This window comes from Cherax quadricarinatus, chromosome 86 (genome assembly GCF_038502225.1).
Source record: "Cherax quadricarinatus isolate ZL_2023a chromosome 86, ASM3850222v1, whole genome shotgun sequence".
In the NCBI taxonomy this organism is placed as follows: domain Eukaryota; kingdom Metazoa; phylum Arthropoda; class Malacostraca; order Decapoda; family Parastacidae; genus Cherax; species Cherax quadricarinatus.
Window position 1 is genome coordinate 1,452,274 of NC_091377.1, and position 19,949 is coordinate 1,472,222.

Below are 19,949 nucleotides of genomic sequence, written 5' to 3' on the forward strand. Positions count from 1 at the left end.
TACACGTGGATATTATATATATATATATATATATATATATATATATATATATATATATATATAATGTGTGTGTGTGTGTATATAATCACTATAGCTCGTGAACATTACCCAGCGGTGTAAGAATCTTGTTCATCGCTGCAGACAGAAAGATGCAAGTTGATCTCATCTCAAAAGATGCCGTCATGGCGTCTTGGCACTAATGCTGGGTGCCATCACTGCCACACGTAAGGCTTACGTTGCATTCTGCACTTGACGGTTCTTTCCCTGTTACCCAGTCGTGGGTAGAAGGATTACAAATACAGTGGAAAACGTTACTGTGTGAGCTTGGGATTACAGGATGTTGCAGCATTTGAGGGAAGAGTAAAATGTCTACGTCATCTGCGTTTTGGTAATGTTATCTGAGGCTGCGAGGGGCTGGTGCTATGCTCAGTGCAGGACCTGTGCTGGAGGGAGGAGGGTGTGGGCAAGTCTCGCTCTCTCTCACACACACACCGCTGATACACAGGTGAGGGACTTAATTTCCAGTGTAGAGAACAAATAAGGCACAATACCGTGAGTGGAACAATACACAACCCGTAAACAGGAGAGAGGAGCTTACGACTACGTTTCGGTGCGACCTGGATCATTTACAAGTCACCTTGTCTTCCACCAGTGTGACTTGTAAATAGTCCAGGTCGGACCGAACCTTGTTCATAACCTTCTCTCTCCTATATGCAAGTTATTGGTGTATTAATTTCTAGCTTGTTTCCATGTTTAAACTATCCTCTCTCGAAATTAACCTAATTACTTGTCATTCCTCAGTCGACTGCATGACACTTGTGGGTTTAACGCTTTCCCTTAATTATTCTAATCCGGTTTAGATTTTGGCAGTGTGCGAAAATCAGTCTTCTTAGCCCAAGAGACGGTCATCAACCTGTCATCTGTTTACAACGTTGCTTTTCATACGTAATTCCCAACGTTTAATTCTGAACGCTCGTTGTAAATTCACGCACGTCAGTTATTCCTTGAGTAGCACCGAAAATGGGCTGGGAAAATATTTTTATTAATGGGTTTGTGTTTGAAAAGGCCTGCTATTCTCCCTTCATGTTCTTGTTTTCTTTATGTTAACATAGGCTCCGTTACTAGAACCTATAAAAACGTGCATTTAACCGCGAGTTTATAAAAAAAACTGCGCCGAAAACGTCAGGCAAACGGGTTCCTTCGGAACGCCAAGAAATGTTCGCTTTGCCACGAATAAAACACAAGTGTAACACTTGAACATCTCTGTTGTGGAGACGACTTTCAAGCCATTGGTTCATCAGTGCAATACATAGAATAAACGGTGGAAGAGATGAAGAAGCAATTTGAGGCGCTCAGGCCTTGAAAGGAGAGGTTCAGTCCTTCAGTCTTGATAGGAGGGGTTCTGTCCCTCAGTCTTGATAGGAGGGTTCTGTCCCTCAGTCTTGATAGGAGGGGTTCTGACCCTCAGTCTTGATAGGAGAGGTTCAGTCCCTCAGTCTTGATAGGAGGGGTTCAGTCCCTCAGTCTGGATAGGAGAGGTTCAGTCCCTCAGCCTTGATAGGAGGGTTCAGCCCCTCAGCCTTGATAGGAGAGGTTAGGGTCCCTCAGTAGCGGAAATGGGTTGAATGCAAAAGTTTGTACAATAGTCCATATTGAGAATACTGTCTTACGCCTAGTGAGGAATTCTAAGACTTAGGTCTTAGTCCTGACAGGCACCATTGTTGAAAATGGTATAAAATATCGACAAGTTGAGGATTATGACACATGTGCAACAGTTGGGTATCTTTATTGATAAAACGTTTCGCCTACACAGTAGGCTTCTTCAGTCAGATACAAAGGGAGCAGTAGTAATGAAATAAAGATGATGTAATCAGTCCATCAACCTTGGAGAAAAAGTATTTGAGGTGGTCAGTCCTTCAGCCTGGAGAAGAATCCAGCTCCATGGTCTGGAACAAGGCGGTCAGTCCCTCAGCCTGGAGAAGAGTTCAGCTCCATGGTCTGGAACAAGGCGGTCAGTCCCTCAGCCTGGAGAAGAATCCAGCTCCATGGTCTGGAACGAGGTGGTCAGTCCCTCAGCCTGGAGAAGAATCCAGCTCCATGGTCTGGAACGAGGTGGTCAGTCCCTCAGCCTGGAGAAGAATCCAGCTCCATGGTCTGGAACGAGGTGGTCAGTCCCTCAGCCTGGAGAAGAATCCAGCCCATGGTCTGGAACAAGGCGGTCAGTCCCTCAGCCTGGAGAAGAATCCAGCTCCATGGTCTGGAACGAGGTGGTCAGTCCCTCAGCCTGGAGAAGAATCCAGCTCCATGGTCTGGAACGAGGTGGTCAGTCCCTCAGCCTGGAGAAGAGTACAGCTTCATGGTCTGGAACGATATGGAACTGAAGCATGAGAATGTTATCTTAAATACTGTCAAAAATGAGGTGGAAGATCTGGAAGACGCAGTAGGGGATGGGATTCACTTGTGGAAGTAAGAAGGCTGGTCCATCTGGAATCCAACCTTTCTTACTCGTAACTAGTAGATACGCAATAAAGAACGGAAGATTTCCTCAATAAAGGTACCATTTGCAATACTGTCAGACACTGCAGCACAACGGTATCTTGGTACAAAGAACATCTTACATTCTACATCGCATATCTACTAGTCATGAGTAAGAAGGGTTTGATTCCAGACGGAGTTGCCTTCTTACTTCCACTAGTGGATCCCCTCCCTTATAACGTCTTCAAGTGTGATGAGTGGTTTAGAAAACAGTCATGTTGAACATTGAGACACTTATGCAACATATGGAAATCTTTTAATAAAGATTCCCAGATGTTGCATAAATAAAGATTCACATATGTTGCATAAGTGTCTCAGTGTTTAACGTCTTCAAGATCTTTCACTTCACTTCGACAGTATTTAAGACTCTGTTCTCATGGTTCAGCTTCATATCATTCCAGACCGTGGAACTGAACTCTTCTCCAGGCTAAGGGACTGACTGCCTTGTTCCAGGCCATGGAGCTGGACTCTTCTCCAGGCTGAGGGACTGACTGCCTTGTTCCAGGCCATGAAGCTGGACTCTTCTCCAGGCTGAGGGACTGACTGCCTTGTTCCAGGCCATGAAACTGAACTCTTCTCCAGGCTGAGGGACTGACTGCCTTGTTCCAGGCCATGAAGCTGGACTCTTCTCCAGGCTGAGGGACTGACTGCCTTGTTCCAGGCCATGAAGCTGGACTCTTCTCCAGGCTGAGGGACTGACTGCCTTGTTCCAGGCCATGAAGCTGGACTCTTCTCCAGGCTGAGGGACTGACTGCCTTGTTCCAGGCCATGGAGCTGGACTCTTCTCCAGGCTGAGGGACTGACCACTTCAAATACTTTTTCTCCAAGATTGATGGACTGATTACATCATCTTTATTCCATTACTACTGCTCCCTTTGTATCTGACTGAAGAAGTCTACTGTGTAGGCGAAACGTTTTATCAATAAAGATACCCAACTGTTGTACATGTGTCTTAATCTTTAACAAACACTGTTATTTTAACTTATTGCTGAAGACCTAGTAAGAGTTAACATCTGCGGTTGAATTAAACACATGTGCAACACCTGAGTATCTTTATTGCAGAAACGTTTGTCAATATAGAGAAACGTTTCCACAATACATTCGAAGGCACCTTGAAAGATATAAATTGATAAATGAATCTCAGCGCTGTTTTACAAATGGGCGTTTCTGCCTTACGAAATTACTTTTTTCACTAAAACATTTGAGTTGTAGATCATGGTTTACCTGGAGTTTACCTGGAGAGAGTTCCGGGGGTCAACGCCCCCGCGGCCCGGTCTGTGACCAGGCCTCCTTAGGTCAGTGTCCCAGGATGCGACTCACACCAGTCGACTAACACCCAGGTACCCATTTTACTGATGGGGAACATAGACAACAGGTGGAAAGAAACACCTCCAATGTTTCTACTCTGGCTGGGAATCGAACCCAGGCCCTCACCGTGTGAAGCCAGAGCGTTAACCACCAGGCCACCAGAATATGATATTGTATATTTGGACTTCGGAGGTTGTTGAAGAAAGTTGAGACACAGAATAGGAGGAGGAATTTTTTCCTAGACAGAGGCGTGGTTGACACACAGGCAACAGAGAGTTTGCATAAATTGGGATAAATCAGAGTGGGGACCCGTCACAAGCGGTGTTCCACAGGGGTCAGTACTGGGCTCCTTGTTGTTCACAATTTACAAACGACATAAGCAAGTCTGCTTATGTTGCTAGTTTTCTAATCATTTCACTAACAAAAGGCAGGTTTATAGACGACCCGTCAGGTAGGTGCTACATTCCTGCCATGTGTGTGAAATATGCCAATGACGATGTTCATTTCCTTGTAAAGATTAGTGTGTGGTTTACATATTACAAAGAAGGTCACTAGCATGTCTAGGCATGTCGGGCAGACTAATACTAATTCTTACTCTATATTGACATACGTTATGGAGCAGTACATTTGAACATACATTATCAGATACATTATTAGATACATAATTAGATATATACATAATTACATTTATAATAGGTAGTATAAACATAACAATATTACAAATGGTAAATATTGTAATGGGACTGGATTTGTCTTGGCATGATACACTGCTTCTATTTAAACTCCTATATTAGGAGAGTATCTTGGGCAATCTTAGAACTAACTTAAGATTTAATAGGCAATATCTATATTAGGTATTTTATGTTTACAGTTATTTGGATGAGTGCATGTGTAAATTTGGGGGGAATTACAGATGTGGATGTGTTCATGAGCAATATCTATATTAGGTATTTTATGTTTACAGTTATTTGGGTGAGTGTATGTGTAAATTTGGGGGGAATTACAGATGTGGATGTGTTCATGAGCAATATCTATATTAGGTATTTTATGTTTACAGTTATTTGGGTGAGTGTATGTGTAAATTTGGGGGGAATTACAGATGTGGATGTGTTCATGAGCAATATCTATATTAGGTATTTTATATTTACAGTCATTTGGGTGAGTGTATGTGTAAATTTGGGGGGAATTACAGATGTGGATGTGTTCATGAGCAATATCTATATTAGGTATTTTATGTTTACAGTTATTTGGGTGAGTGTATGTGTAAATTTGGGGGGAATTACAGATGTGGATGTGTTCATGAGCAATATCTATATTAGGTATTTTATGTTTACAGTTATTTGGGTGAGTGTATGTGTAAATTTGGGGGGAATTACAGATGTGGATGTGTTCATGAGCAATATCTATATTAGGTATTTTATGTTTACAGTTATTTGGGTGAGTGTATGTGTAAATTTGGGGGGAATTACAGATGTGGATGTGTTCATGAGCAATATCTATATTAGGTATTTTATGTTTACAGTCATTTGGGTGAGTGTATGTGTAAATTTGGGGGGAATTACAGATGTGGATGTGTTCATGAGCAATATCTATATTAGGTATTTTATGTTTACAGTTATTTGGGTGAGTGTATGTGTAAATTTACAGGGGGAGTGCAATTACAGATGTGGATGTGTTCATGAGCAATATCTATATTAGGTATTTTATGTTTACAGTTATTTGGGTGAGTGTATGTGTAAATTTGGGGGGAATTACAGATGTGGATGTGTTCATGAGCAATATCTATATTAGGTATTTTATGTTTACAGTTATTTGGGTGAGTGTATGTGTAAATTTGGGGGGAATTACAGATGTGGATGTGTTCATGAGCAATATCTATATTAGGTATTTTATGTTTACAGTTATTTGGGTGAGTGTATGTGTAAATTTGGGGGGAATTACAGATGTGGATGTGTTCATGAGCAATATCTATATTAGGTATTTTATGTTTACAGTTATTTGGGTGAGTGTATGTGTAAATTTGGGGGGAATTACAGATGTGGATGTGTTCATGAGCAATATCTATATTAGGTATTTTATGTTTACAGTTATTTGGGTGAGTGTATGTGTAAATTTGGGGGGAATTACAGATGTGGATGTGTTCATGAGCAATATCTATATTAGGTATTTTATGTTTACAGTTATTTGGGTGAGTGTATGTGTAAATTTGGGGGGAATTACAGATGTGGATGTGTTCATGAGCAATATCTATATTAGGTATTTTATGTTTACAGTTATTTGGGTGAGTGTATGTGTAAATTTGGGGGGAATTACAGATGTGGATGTGTTCATGAGCAATATCTATATTAGGTATTTTATGTTTACAGTTATTTGGGTGAGTGTATGTGTAAATTTGGGGGGAATTACAGATGTGGATATGTTCATGAGCAATATCTATATTAGGTATTTTATGTTTACAGTCATTTGGGTGAGTGTATGTGTAAATTTGGGGGGAATTACAGATGTGGATGTGTTCATGAGCAATATCTATATTAGGTATTTTATGTTTACAGTTATTTGGGTGAGTGTATGTGTAAATTTGGGGGGAATTACAGATGTGGATGTGTTCATGATACGAGAAATGAAAATTTAATGATTTCCATTTGGTTAGCTTTGGTTAACACTCTGCCTTGAGGATTGCTTGTTTTATTTATCAAAAAGGGTGAACTGGTAAGCCAGTAAAAGGCCTCGGTTAGATGACCTAAAGCTCCAGCTGCGGGTCATCATATGACAAGACCCACGCCAGGAAACACTTGTCCTGTTTCCTGGCAAATATTACCTAACCTAACCTTGGCTATTCTGCCTCCTGGACAGGCAAGATAACAGGTAACCCTTACGAACTTTTTCTTACATTCACTATATATTTATCTTTACGTTTCGTTGTATTTCTTAAATGGTCATCTTCCTGTGACACGTCCTTGCCATTTTATAAGGCCTGGTCTGGGACCACGCTGCCGGAATAGCGCTTATTAACAGAACGGATAACAGACGGACTGAAGTGTAACCAACAGGAAAAACATATAAAAGAGAGTTAGCTGATATAACAGGTGCTGAGGCTTTGTTGAATCCACCGTTTAATTTTTTTTTTTTTTTAGTTTAGGTCTCCTAGTAAATAGTCCCTCTCTGACCCATACAGGCTTAGTGCTTCCCCCTAAATGATAATAATAATAATAATAATAATAATAATAATAATACTGGTTACAACGTACGACATTTCGATTTTATTCAAAATAATTTACCTTTAATGCATATGTATTGAATTAATGGTTCTCTTGCAACTATATAACTGAATAACACTGTAAAGAATGGTCGTAAAACAGTATTATTATTATTATTATTATTATTATTATTATTATTATTGTTGTTGATTTTTTCCTTACGTCTGGTCCTGCCCTTGAGAGAACAAGGATCCTTTCTGTCTGTAAGCGTTATGTTGAACTGAGAGTGACAGAATAGGGTCGGCGTCACTCTTCTTATCAACTCTTAAGGGCAGTTGACCCTGACTGGCCAGAGGGAGATTATCTCCCTGTAGGGTGAGCTGACTCACCAGGGCCACACCACTGAGGCCAGCATCTGTGTGTACCTCACTGCGGCTAGTGTTCCTTGCACAGGCGACTGTGTACCTAACTGCTACTTATGTACCTTATACCAGTGGAGAGAGCTTAAATCTCTCTCTTGCCATGTGTTCTGCTGGGCTCCAGCTCTTGGGCCACTACTATTACGGCGCGTTTTATTTAAAATACATGGGAACAGTGGACAGTATGAAGGATAACGGCTTTCTCTATAGCATGTAAACATTGAACCATACCCCCGGCCGGGATTGAACCCGCGGTCATAGAGTCTCAAAACTCCAGCCCGTCGCGCTAACCACTAGACCAGCTAGCCACAATAAGATTCATCCAACTAGGTATATTTCTACACCATAGGAAGGTTAGCACAGGCACCTCTGTGACCACAAATGCAAGTTTTTACAGACGAATCTCCAGCTAGCGTGGCCGTGACGAACTCTAGCTCAAGTCCCTTTACTGCCGTCAACATGACTTAAGAAATCGTAATGACACGATTGCAAATAAACCATACAAAACCATAAAAAACTTGCATTTGTGGTCACAGAGGTGCCTGTGCTAACCTTCCTATGGTGTAGAAATATACCTAGTTGGATGAATCTTATTGTGGCTAGCTGGTCTAGTGGTTAGCGCGACGGGCTGGAGTTTTGAGACTCTATGACCGCGGGTTCAATCCCGGCCGGGGGTATGGTTTATTTGCAATCGTGTCATTACGATTTCTTAAGTCATGTTGACGGCAGTAAAGGGACTTGAGCTAGAGTTCGTCACGGCCACGCTAGCTGGAGATTCGTCTGTAAAAACTTGCATTTGTGGTCACAGAGGTGCCTGTGCTAACCTTCCTATGGTGTAGAAATATACCTAGTTGGATGAATCTTATTGTGGCTAGCTGGTCTAGTGGTTAGCGCGACGGGCTGGAGTTTTGAGACTCTATGACCGCGGGTTCAATCCCGGCCGGGGGTATGGTTTATTTGCAATCGTGTCATTACGATTTCTTAAGTCATGTTGACGGCAGTAAAGGGACTTGAGCTAGAGTTCGTCACGGCCACGCTAGCTGGAGATTCGTCTGTAAAAACTTGCATTTGTGGTCACAGAGGTGCCTGTGCTAACCTTCCTATGGTGTAGAAATATACCTAGTTGGATGAATCTTATTGTGGCTAGCTGGTCTAGTGGTTAGCGCGACGGGCTGGAGTTTTGAGACTCTATGACCGCGGGTTCAATCCCGGCCGGGGGTATGGTTTATTTGCAATCGTGTCATTACGATTTCTTAAGTCATGTTGACGGCAGTAAAGGGACTTGAGCTAGAGTTCGTCACGGCCACGCTAGCTGGAGATTCGTCTGTAAAAACTTGCATTTGTGGTCACAGAGGTGCCTGTGCTAACCTTCCTATGGTGTAGAAATATACCTAGTTGGATGAATCTTATTGTGGCTAGCTGGTCTAGTGGTTAGCGCGACGGGCTGGAGTTTTGAGACTCTATGACCGCGGGTTCAATCCCGGCCGGGGGTATGGTTTATTTGCAATCGTGTCATTACGATTTCTTAAGTCATGTAAACATTGACCTGGGAATATGGCTGACAGAACAGTACGGTACGGTACGGAATTCGATACGGTAGGGTTGATTTTTTTTTACTAAATAAAGTTCGGTACGAGACGGTATGGTTTTTCTGACAGACACGAACGAGGGAGAAAATATCGTACCGTACATTATTGTCAGCCTTGAAAGAGGGTGAAGGGCGATACTTAAGTTCTCTCGACTTTGTATATATTCTGAGCAGTGTCTCTCTTGATCTGTATACACCGAGAACAGCTGTGTATATACGCTTGCAGGGGTGTATATCAATATAAATTCACTTAGAATGTAATTTAATCCCTACTTAAGGGATTAAAGAATCTTTGACTGGTTGTGTACACGTTGTATGTAGCCTTAAATGGCCCTCGTGTAGTTCATAACGTTTAAACCTAACCAATGATTAAACAAAGTTCACTCAAGTGTGCACCACAAACCCAGGAGAACTTTGCAGTTCTCACAGAAGAACCTCTTGGATTATTATCCCAGCAGATTATTATTCTTTGGACTATTATCTCTACAGATTATTATTCTTTGGATTATTACCTCTGCACCATTTTTATCCTTTGGATTATTATCCCTGGTTTATTTTCATATTGATTCTTAGGTAATTTCCCCAAGTTCTCTCGAACTTAGGGAAATGACCTATTTGCTATTGGGAATACAGGGGTAACAGTACTCTTCACGAACCTCAAAGCTGAGGGACTGATTACCTCATCTTTTGTATATAGCTCTACAGTCTTCACATTACGTTCTTGTACTGATAAAGCCACTGGATGGCGATACGTTTACAAATAAAGATACCCAGATGTTGCACATGTGCAATTCATCAGAGATACCTAGATGTGGCATATGTGTCTGATTCTTCAACTTGTTTATATGTGTCACTTCTCTCAGGGATCGAATCCGGGTTCATTCGGGTGTGAGCCGACCGGTCTAGCAATGAGCTAGACAGGTCGTGAGATACGATCTGTTAAATACCAGATTGGTGATCATATCTGGTTGATACGTTGGAGTGTCGTGGAGTGGGTGATGGTGGGGAGGCAAGGTTGGGGGGATTGGCCAATAGGAGTGGTTGGGTGTGTGGGAAGTGCCACTAAAGGGGGTGGGGATGTGAGTAAAGGGGGTGGGGATGTGAGGAAGTGATTGTGAGAGGATTGTCACTAGGAGTGGAGAGTTTGGAATGGGGAGAGTCACTAGATTTCTTTAAAAAAATGGTGCATCAAGAGAGTGCTACTAGCCTTTTCTATACGACAGTTACACAATGAATAAAAACTAGCGATGTTTCCCCTTTCAAAGTGTCCCGTAGCTATGTTGGTAGCGCACTCAGCTCACACATTGAGGTCCATGGTTCGATCCCCAGTACGGGTGGAAACATTAGGACGTGTTTACTTAAGACACCTGCTACCCCTGTTCACCTAGCAGTAAGTAGGTACCTGGGTGTTAGCTGACTGGTGTGGGTCGCATCCTGGGGACAAAATAAACCTAACTTGTCTGAAATGCTCTGCACTACAAGGGGCTTTCTATATAATGTCATTGATGTCAGCTATGGTCTGTATAAGTTGTACTTGTAGATATTATTATTATTATTATTATTATTATTATTATTATTATTATAAGGCATCACGCAGGATAGGACTCATACAAGGTGCTGAAATTTGCCAGACTGAGCTGGAAGACTTCAGTACAGCAATGAGAATATCGTCAGGTATTCTAGCGATGGTTCATCAACTACGAGATGGGGGGAGGTACTGTGTGAGGGAGGTACTGGGAGGGGGAGGTACTGTGTGAGGGAGGTACTGGGAGGGGGAGGTACTGTGTGAGGGAGGTACTGGGAGGGGGAGGTACTGTGTGAGGGAGGTACTGTGTGAGGGAGGTACTGTGTGAGGGAGGTACTGTGTGAGGGAGGTACTGTGTGAGGGAGGTACTGTGTGAGGGAGGTACTGGGAGGGGGAGGTACTGTGTGAGGGAGGTACTGTGTGAGGGAGGTACTGGGAGAGGGAGGTACTGTGTGAGGGAGGTACTGGGAGGGGGAGGTACTGTGTGAGGGAGGTACTGTGTGAGGGAGGTACTGTGTGAGGGAGGTACTGTGTGAGGGAGGTACTGTGTGAGGGAGGTACTGGGAGGGGGAGGTACTGTGTGAGGGAGGTACTGTGTGAGGGAGGTACTGGGAGGGGGAGGTACTGTGTGAGGGAGGTACTGTGTGAGGGAGGTACTGTGTGAGGGAGGTACTGTGTGAGGGAGGTACTGTGTGAGGGAGGTACTGTGTGAGGGAGGTACTGTGTGAGGGAGGTACTGGGAGGGGGAGGTACTGTGTGAGGGAGGTACTGGGAGGGGAAGGTACTGTGTGAGGGAGGTACTGGGACGGGGAGGTACTGTGTGAGGGAGGTACTGGGAGGGGGAGGTACTGTGTGAGGGAGGTACTGGGAGGGGGAGGTACTGTGTGAGGGAGGTACTGGGAGGGGGAGGTACTGTGTGAGGGAGGTACTGGGAGGGGGAGGTACTGTGTGAGGGAGGTACTGGGAGGGGGAGGTACTGTGTGAGGGAGGTACTGGGAGGGGGAGGTACTGTGTGAGGGAGGTACTGGGAGGGGGAGGTACTGTGTGAAGGAGATACTGTGAGGGAGGTACTGTGTGAGGGAGGTACTGTGTGAGGGAGGTACTGTGTGAGGGAGGTACTGTGTGAGGGAGGTACTGTGTGAGGGAGGTACTGTGTGAGGGAGGTACTGTGTGAGGGAGGTACTGGGAGGGGGAGGTACTGTGTGAGGGAGGTACTGTGTGAGGGAGGTACTGGGAGAGGGAGGGGGAGGTACTGTGTGAGGGAGGTACTGGGAGGGGGAGGTACTGTGTGAGGGAGGTACTGTGTGAGGGAGGTACTGTGTGAGGGAGGTACTGTGTGAGGGAGGTACTGTGTGAGGGAGGTACTGGGAGGGGGAGGTACTGTGTGAGGGAGGTACTGTGTGAGGGAGGTACTGTGTGAGGGAGGTACTGTGTGAGGGAGGTACTGTGTGAGGGAGGTACTGGGAGGGGGAGGTACTGTGTGAGGGAGGTACTGGGAGGGGAAGGTACTGTGTGAGGGAGGTACTGTGTGAGGGAGGTACTGTGTGAGGGAGGTACTGTGTGAGGGAGGTACTGTGTGAGGGAGGTACTGGGAGGGGGAGGTACTGTGTGAGGGAGGTACTGGGAGGGGAAGGTACTGTGTGAGGGAGGTACTGGGACGGGGAGGTACTGTGTGAGGGAGGTACTGGGAGGGGGAGGTACTGTGTGAGGGAGGTACTGGGAGGGGGAGGTACTGTGTGAGGGAGGTACTGGGAGGGGGAGGTACTGTGTGAGGGAGGTACTGGGAGGGGAGGTACTGTGTGAGGTGTGAGGGAGGTACTGGGAGGGGGAGGTACTGTGTGAGGGAGGTACTGTATGAGGGAGGTACTGTGTGTGGGAGGTACTGGGAGGGGGAGGTACTGTGTGAGGGAGGTACTGGGAGGGGGAGGTACTGTGTGAGGGAGGTACTGTGTGAGGGAGGTACTGTGTGAGGGAGGCACTGTGTGAGGGAGGGAGGTACTGTGTACTGTGTGAGGGAGGGAGGTACTGGGAGGGGGAGGTACTGTGTGAGGGAGGTACTGTGTGAGGGAGGTACTGGTACTGTGTGAGGGAGGTGTGGGGGAGGTACTGTGTAAGGGAGGTACTGTGTGAGGGAGGTACTGTGTGAGGGAGATACTGTGTGGGGGAGGTACTGTGTGGGGGAGGTACTGTGTGAGGGAGATCCTGTGTGGGGGTACTGTGTGAGGGAGGTAATGTGTGAGGGAGTTACTGTGTGTGGGAGGTACTGTGTGAGGGAGGTAGGTACTGTGTGAGGGAGTGTGGGGGAGGTACTGTGTGGGGGAGAGGGAGGTACTGGTGTACTGTGTGAGGGAGGTACTGTGTGGGGGAGGTACTGTGTGAGGGAGATACTGTGTGGGGGAGGTACTGTGTGAGGGAGGTACTGTGTGAGGGAGGTACTGTGTGAGGGAGGTACTGTGTGGGGGAGGTACTGTGTGAGGGAGGTACTGGGAGGGGGAGGTACTGTTTGAGGGAGGTACTGTGTGAGGGAGGTACTGTGTAAGGGAGGTACTGTGTGAGGGATGTACTGTGTGAGGGAGATACTGTGTTGGGGAGGTACTGTGTGGGGGAGGTACTGTGTGAGGGAGGTTCTGTGTGAGGGAGATACTGTGTGGGGGAGGTACCGGGAGGGGGAGGTACTGTGTGAGGGCGGTACTGGGAGGGGGAGGTACTGTGTGAGGAAGGTACTGGGAGGGGGAGGTACTGTGTGGGGGAGGTACTGGGAGGGGGAGGTACTGTGTGAAGGGAGGTACTGGAGGGAGATACTGTGTGAGGGAGGTACTGTGTGAGGGAGGTACTGTGTGAGGGAGGTACTGTGTGAGGGAGGTACTGTGTGAGGGAGGTACTGGGAGAGGGAGGTACTGTGTGAGGGAGGTACTGGGAGGGGGAGGTACTGTGTGAGGGAGGTACTGGGAGGGGGAGGTACTTTGTGGGGGAGGTACTGTGTGGGGGAGGTACTGTGTGAGGGAGGTACTGGGAGGGGGAGGTACTGTGTGAGGGAGATACTGTGTGGGGGAGGTACTGTGTGAAGGAGATACTGTGAGGGAGATACTGTGTGGGGGAGGTACTGTGTGAAGGAGATACTGTGAGGGAGATACTGTGTGGGGGAGGGGAAGCAGAAGGGGATACTTAACGTAAAATATCTGTCGTTCATCTTAGAATTCAGCCTCAGTAAACCCTTGTCCACATTCCTCTCGTGTCAAAGCTCTCTTCAGTTTTTCATGGAAGCAGTTTGACTGTTTCCATCTATCACCGTTTGACTGTTTCCATCTATCACCGTTTGACTGTTTCCATCTATCACCGTTTGACTGTTTCCATCTATCACCGTTTGACTGTTTCCATCTATCACCGTTTGACTGTTTCCATCTATCACCGTTTGACTGTTTCCATCTATCACCGTTTGACTGTTTCCATCTATCACCGTTTGACTGTTTCCATCTATCACCGTTTGACTGTTTCCATCTATCACCCTATTTGTTGACATACAAATATATTTCCATCACCTCAAATTCATTTCCATCTATCACCCCAATATTTGCGCAATATTTGGAAACCTTCACGGAGGAAACGTTTCGCCAGTCATTGGCTTCTTCAGTCCAATACAGAGAAAAACGGTGAAAGATGACGAGGAGAAGAAATCAGTCCCTCAGCCTCACCACCCCATTTGATTACATTATATTACCATCTGTCGCCTTATTTGTTTACATAGAAATATTCTCCATAAGGTAATATGGTACAAAAATTTAAGAGATACGTTACAGGTGCACAAATGTGTTTGCCAACAATTACATAAGGAAAATTATACGACGTTTTGTTCCTGGAGTGTTCCATTGTTTGTTCCTGAAGTGTTCCATTATTTGTTCCTGAAGTGTTCCATTATTTGTTCCTGAAGTGTTCCATTATTTGTTCCTGAAGTGTTCCATTATTTGTTCCTGAAGTGTTCCATTGTTTGTTCCTGAAGTGTTCCATTGTTTGTTCCTGAAGTGTTCCATTGTTTGTTCCTGAAGTGTTCCATTATTTGTTCCTGAAGTGTTCCATTATTTGTTCCTGAAGTGTTCCATTATTTGTTCCTGAAGTGTTCCATTATTTGTTCCTGAAGTGTTCCATTATTTGTTCCTGAAGTGTTCCATTGTTTGTTCCTGAAGTGTTCCATTATTTGTTCCTGAAGTGTTCCATTGTTTGTTCCTGAAGTGTTCCATTATTTGTTCCTGAAGTGTTCCATTATTTGTTCCTGAAGTGTTCCATTATTTGTTCCTGAAGTGTTCCTTCATTTGTTCCTGAGATATTTCATTGTTTGTTCCCACACTAGATAGTGCATTGGGTAATAGATTTGAAACCCATCGACTGCACGAGGGTCATTAATGCTGCATGTAACCTGCTCACCCACCTGTCAAGAATATTTGAACCTCTGAAGAAGGGATTAAACTCTCATTGTATTGTGTGAATATTATATATATATATTCTGTTCACAGTACATATGTCTGTTCTTTATTCTCAACGCGGTGATCAGATCGTAAACATTCAACTTACGTTTCTCTTACCCTAAAGGGATAAATGTCCTTGTAGAGCAAAGCCTGTCTGTTGGAGTAATGTCTGACTCGTGATTATCGAACGGAGGATCAAGCCTCCACCACTACTTTTGCTAAATGATCCATACGGGCTTAGTGTTTCATGTAAATAAGCTTAGCTGTAAAAATATTGGTTGAAGAGTTACAATACCGTGGCTGGAACAAATCACAGCCGACCCACAACCTAGTAGATGTTTCGATGCTTCCTGGACCATTATTAAGTAACAACTGATCAAGGACGGACTGAAATGTCGCCTTAAGATTCCTCTCGAAATTGTGGTTTAGTTATAAATCTTATTTCTAGAATGCCGAGTCTGGTAGGCATTTCCTGAAGAGAAACAAGAACTGGTTTGACCAGAGAAGGTTTCCTAATGGAGGAGGCAGAGAATCAATCAAAATAGCATCTTGATCAGGTGGAAGGGAATCCTAGAAGAATTCAGTAGCTTCCTCGTTTTGTGGAGTAAGATTGGATACCATATGCCCTATACTAATACCAATTCTTCTGTTTATTCTGTTAGTGATGATGGTATGATAATGTTGTTATAGATGTTGTATTGTTATTCGTTGATGTTAATGGGTATATTGTGGTTCTGATCGGGGTTTTGTGTTGCAATGTTGGTGTTGTATGTGGTTCTGGTGTGACAGTCATGTTATATGTGGTTCTTGTGTTGTAATTATGAGGCATGATGAGGTTGCATCGTCTAAGAGTGTCTGGTCCAAGTGGTCTGGGACCAGCTTAGGTTCAAATGGTCTGGGACCATCCTGAGTTGAAGTGGTCTGGTCGAGTACGCCTGGAGAGCCGAGGTTCTGTTTACACTCGCCAGTTTAAGTGTGTCAAGTATATCTGTTTAAAGCAACGTTGGATACATCCGTAGCGTGCTGCAACCCTGATTATATATATATATATATAATATATATATATATATATATATATATATATATATATATATATATATATATATATATATATATATATATATATTATATATATATATATATATATTTACACAAAATTAAGAATTCTTTATTTCGGCTTAATACATTGTACAGATGAGGGATGACATTTAGGTATGCATGCAGGAAGCCCGTTAGTAATGCGTGAATAAAAGCATTTTTTCTGTCATATTCTATCCCACTGGATGGATTTCTCACATCAGTGAAGTCAGTTAGAGTTGAAGGACTTCAGAAGGACGATAAGGATATCGTCAAGCGTTCCACTAAGGGTTCAGGAACTATAGTAATTTCCAATCACACGGAATAGAGTTCAAATTTGTTAGGAAGACTGTGTTACTAGTTATGTAACACAAGATCGTGGTTGTGGTGTGTGTGTGTGTACTCACCTATTTGCGGTTGCAGGGGTGGCATTGTGTGTGTGTGTGTGTGTGTGTGTGTGTGTGTGTGTGTGTGTGTGTGTGTGTGTGTGTGTGTGTGTGTGTGTGTGTGTGTGTGTGTGTGTGTGTGTGTGTGTGTGTGTGTGTGTGTTCGGGTCCTAGGGTCCTTCCGTAGATGCGCCCCACAGCAGCAGCATAACTCCTAGGCATTGGCTTACTGCTAGGTGAATAGGATATTAGGGAATGTCCGAACGTCCCACCTCGCCCAGTAGTGAACCCAAATCCTTCAGTTGTGACCTAAACTCTACCAATGAGATTCCAGTCTCATTACCATTACTACTATTACTACATTACACCAGTCATTGCTAATCTAGAACACTGAAGAAATACGATATATAAATCCACGTACAAACACAGACACACACACACACACACACACACACACAATATATATATATATATATATATATATATATATATATATATATATATATATATATATATATATATATATATATATATATATATATATATATATATATGCAAGTGCAATTGCAACATTGGCAACCTGTTATCAGAAGCTATAAAGGTTGGAGGGGGATGCAAACACAATCCAGCTGCCTCAGTCGACTGCTACCTGGCATTGAGAGAGGAAGTTCTTTTCTCATCTCTAGTATCTCTGTGAGGCGTTACGTCAAGCTTCCTGAAGACGTCAAAGTCAGAGGAGAGAGAGATAAGATCCTGTCAGAAGTGGAGTGAGGATAGATTTAGAGGACCTTGGAGAAGGAGTGAAGTGTCAAGACATGTTTCACGTGCATTAAGTGGAAATCTGTGAAGTGGGGAAAATAGAAATCGTAACCTTTGCTTGAACTTATATGTGTTAAGGTCAGCGAGAGAACATCGTGTGGGTACAAGATAAACCCGAAGGAAATGCGTTAGTGAGCCAATGTTTCTCAAAAATCAGTATTAAGAGGCCAGGGTTCAGGAGACTGCTGCTCTGAACAAGGCCCAGGAGCTGTGAGTCGTCCTCTGCAACCCCACCAAATAAGTGAGTTCATGTGTTTGGTGAAAGTTCTTCCTGTCCTCACGCTTTTCAGTAAGAGAAAACGTAAATATTTCAGCGTTGCAATTAAGGGAAGACTTGTATAGCCTCGTCAAGGGCACGGAACAAGGTCAGAGGAGAAAGGGACGAGCAGGCAGTCAGACATCAAGGTCACATTCCATTCATTCGTTATCCTAGCGCATCCAGGACGGACTTGCATGATATAAAATACTGACATGGTGGAAAAATAGATACAAAAGCAGTATATAGCGATCCTTTATTGGTCACAAAACAGATCTACCTGGGTAAAAGGTACATAAGTATGTGTAGGTTGGTGAGTCAGGTGAAGATTGTTGGGGACGAGAGAGTCTTGATGTTAGCGAAGAATTCAAGGAACTGAGAGTTCACTAAAAATCACCAGATGACCTTTCGGTCCTTTCTGAGCCATTACCACGTACTGACAAGAGTCCAACGAGGATCGAAAGGTCTCCTGATGTTTCTCTCCAAAGTTTGTGAATGTCTCCAACCACGGTACTGTGTGTTAACTGTGAATTGACCTCGACACGGTACTGAATTTTGCTTGGGGATTGTTCCAGCCACGGTACTGTGACTTTTATTGTTCAATTACAGTTAGACTGTATTCCCACAAATAATAATAATAATAATAATAATAATAATAATAATAATAATAATAATATTATTATTATTACAGCTGCATCCCTAACAAAAACTTGATCTCGCGTCCTGTCACAGGATGGGTGAAAATGTATCCTGAAGGATGCCTTGTTTTGGTCCTTACCAATGATTATAATATAATGATAATTATAACAATTTTTAATATAAAATAATAAGTTATAATAATTTTTAATATAAAATAATAATTTATAATGATTTTTAGTGTAAAATAATTTATAATAATAATAATAATAATAATAATAATAATAAAAGAACAAGAACGTGGAAAAAACAAGAACAACGATAAAAGAACAATAACAATAACAACAACAACAATTTTCATTTTTTTTATACAGACTTTCGAGGCATATATATTATTATTATTACTATAATTCTTATTACTACTCTAATTACTATTATTATTACTGTGACATTCATTGGGAGCTAAAATACCTTGGAACAAGAGCCCTTCAAGGGCATTTAGGGTGCAGACAACCTTGGGTATGGCATACCAGCACGTCTGTGAATGCCCCAGGTGATGCCCAGGTAGGCTAATGAGCCTACCTGGGCGTCTGTCTGTCTGTCTCTCTGTCTCTCTCTCTCTCTCTCTCTCTCTGTTTCTGTCTCTCTCTCTCTCTCTCTCTCTCTCTCTCTCTCTCTCTCTCTTTCTCTCTCTCTCCCTACCCTCACCCGCAAGGTGGGAGGGCTTTTGATTCAAGGAAGCTGAGCTGCCCTCCTCTTCAGCAGGTCTATCCCCAAGAGGCACTATATGACCCCTACGGGTTTAGCAGCTCCTAGCTGTTATCCTGTCTCAGCTTATCCAAAGGCTGAGAGCTGTTATCTTACCTCAGATCCTTCACAAGCTAAGAATTGATATCCTAGCTCTGCTGATATCACTTCCCCCCCCCCCTAATCTAAGATATTCCACCATCCTTACCCCAGGATGCCACCCATTCGGATTTAGCTCTATTGAAAATGCAGAAAATTCCATAGAAAAGTAATTAGGTGAGCTGGTACACCTAATTATATACTAATTAATGCATTAGGTGCACATCTGATGATGCCTAATAAACTCTCTCTCTTTCTCTCTCTCTTCCATTCGTTGGTGCCTTCAGGCCAGTTAGGGGTTCGTGATCTTGGAAATTGGAGCTATGTTCCCCTGTCTTGTATCAAGCCTGTTGGGTATTAAGCCTTCGGGGATACTAAGCAGAATGTAGCTCTTTCTTCTTTGTCTCCCTTCTTCCTCCTCCTTCTCTTCTTCTTCTCCTTCTTCTTCTTTGAACTCTCTCTCCCTGTTAGATAGATCTTAGGTGCTGTAATATAGATAATGTAAAGGTAGTGGGTGGTGGTGGTAGTGGGTGGTGGTGGTAGTGGGTGGTGGTGGTAGTGGGTGGTGGTGGTAGTGGGCGGTGGTGGTAGTGGGTGGTGGTGGTAGTGGGTGGTGGTGGTAGTGGGTGGTGGTGGTAGTGGGTGGTGGTGGTAGTGGGTGATGGTGGTAGTGGGTGGTGGTGGTAGTGGGTGGTGGTGGTAGTGGGTGGTGGTGGTAGTGGGTGGTGGTGGTAGTGGGTGATGGTGGTAGTGGGTGATGGTGGTAGTGGGTGGTGGTGGTAGTGGGTGGTGGTGGTAGTATGGGTGATGTAGTGGTAGTGGATGGTGGTGGTAGTGGGTGGTGGTGGTAGTATGGGTGATGTAGTGGTAGTGGATGGTGGTGGTAGTGGGTGGTGG

At 43.9% G+C, this 19,949-nt stretch overlaps 1 protein-coding gene across 2 annotated transcripts in view; it reads left to right on the forward strand.

The window, feature by feature from the left end:
• Nucleotides 1-354: 354 nt before the first annotated feature.
• LOC128703074 (probable G-protein coupled receptor Mth-like 1) overlaps nucleotides 355-19,949 on the forward strand; it is a 42,677-nt gene continuing 23,082 nt past the window's right edge. The window contains exon 1 of one of the 2 annotated variants that reach the window (XM_070103554.1): nucleotides 355-505. The gene's annotated coding sequence lies outside the window, so the exon portion shown is untranslated. Of the gene's footprint in view, nucleotides 506-17,130; nucleotides 17,556-19,949 lie in introns of those variants that run through there. The other variant, XM_070103555.1, reaches the window with a different exon arrangement.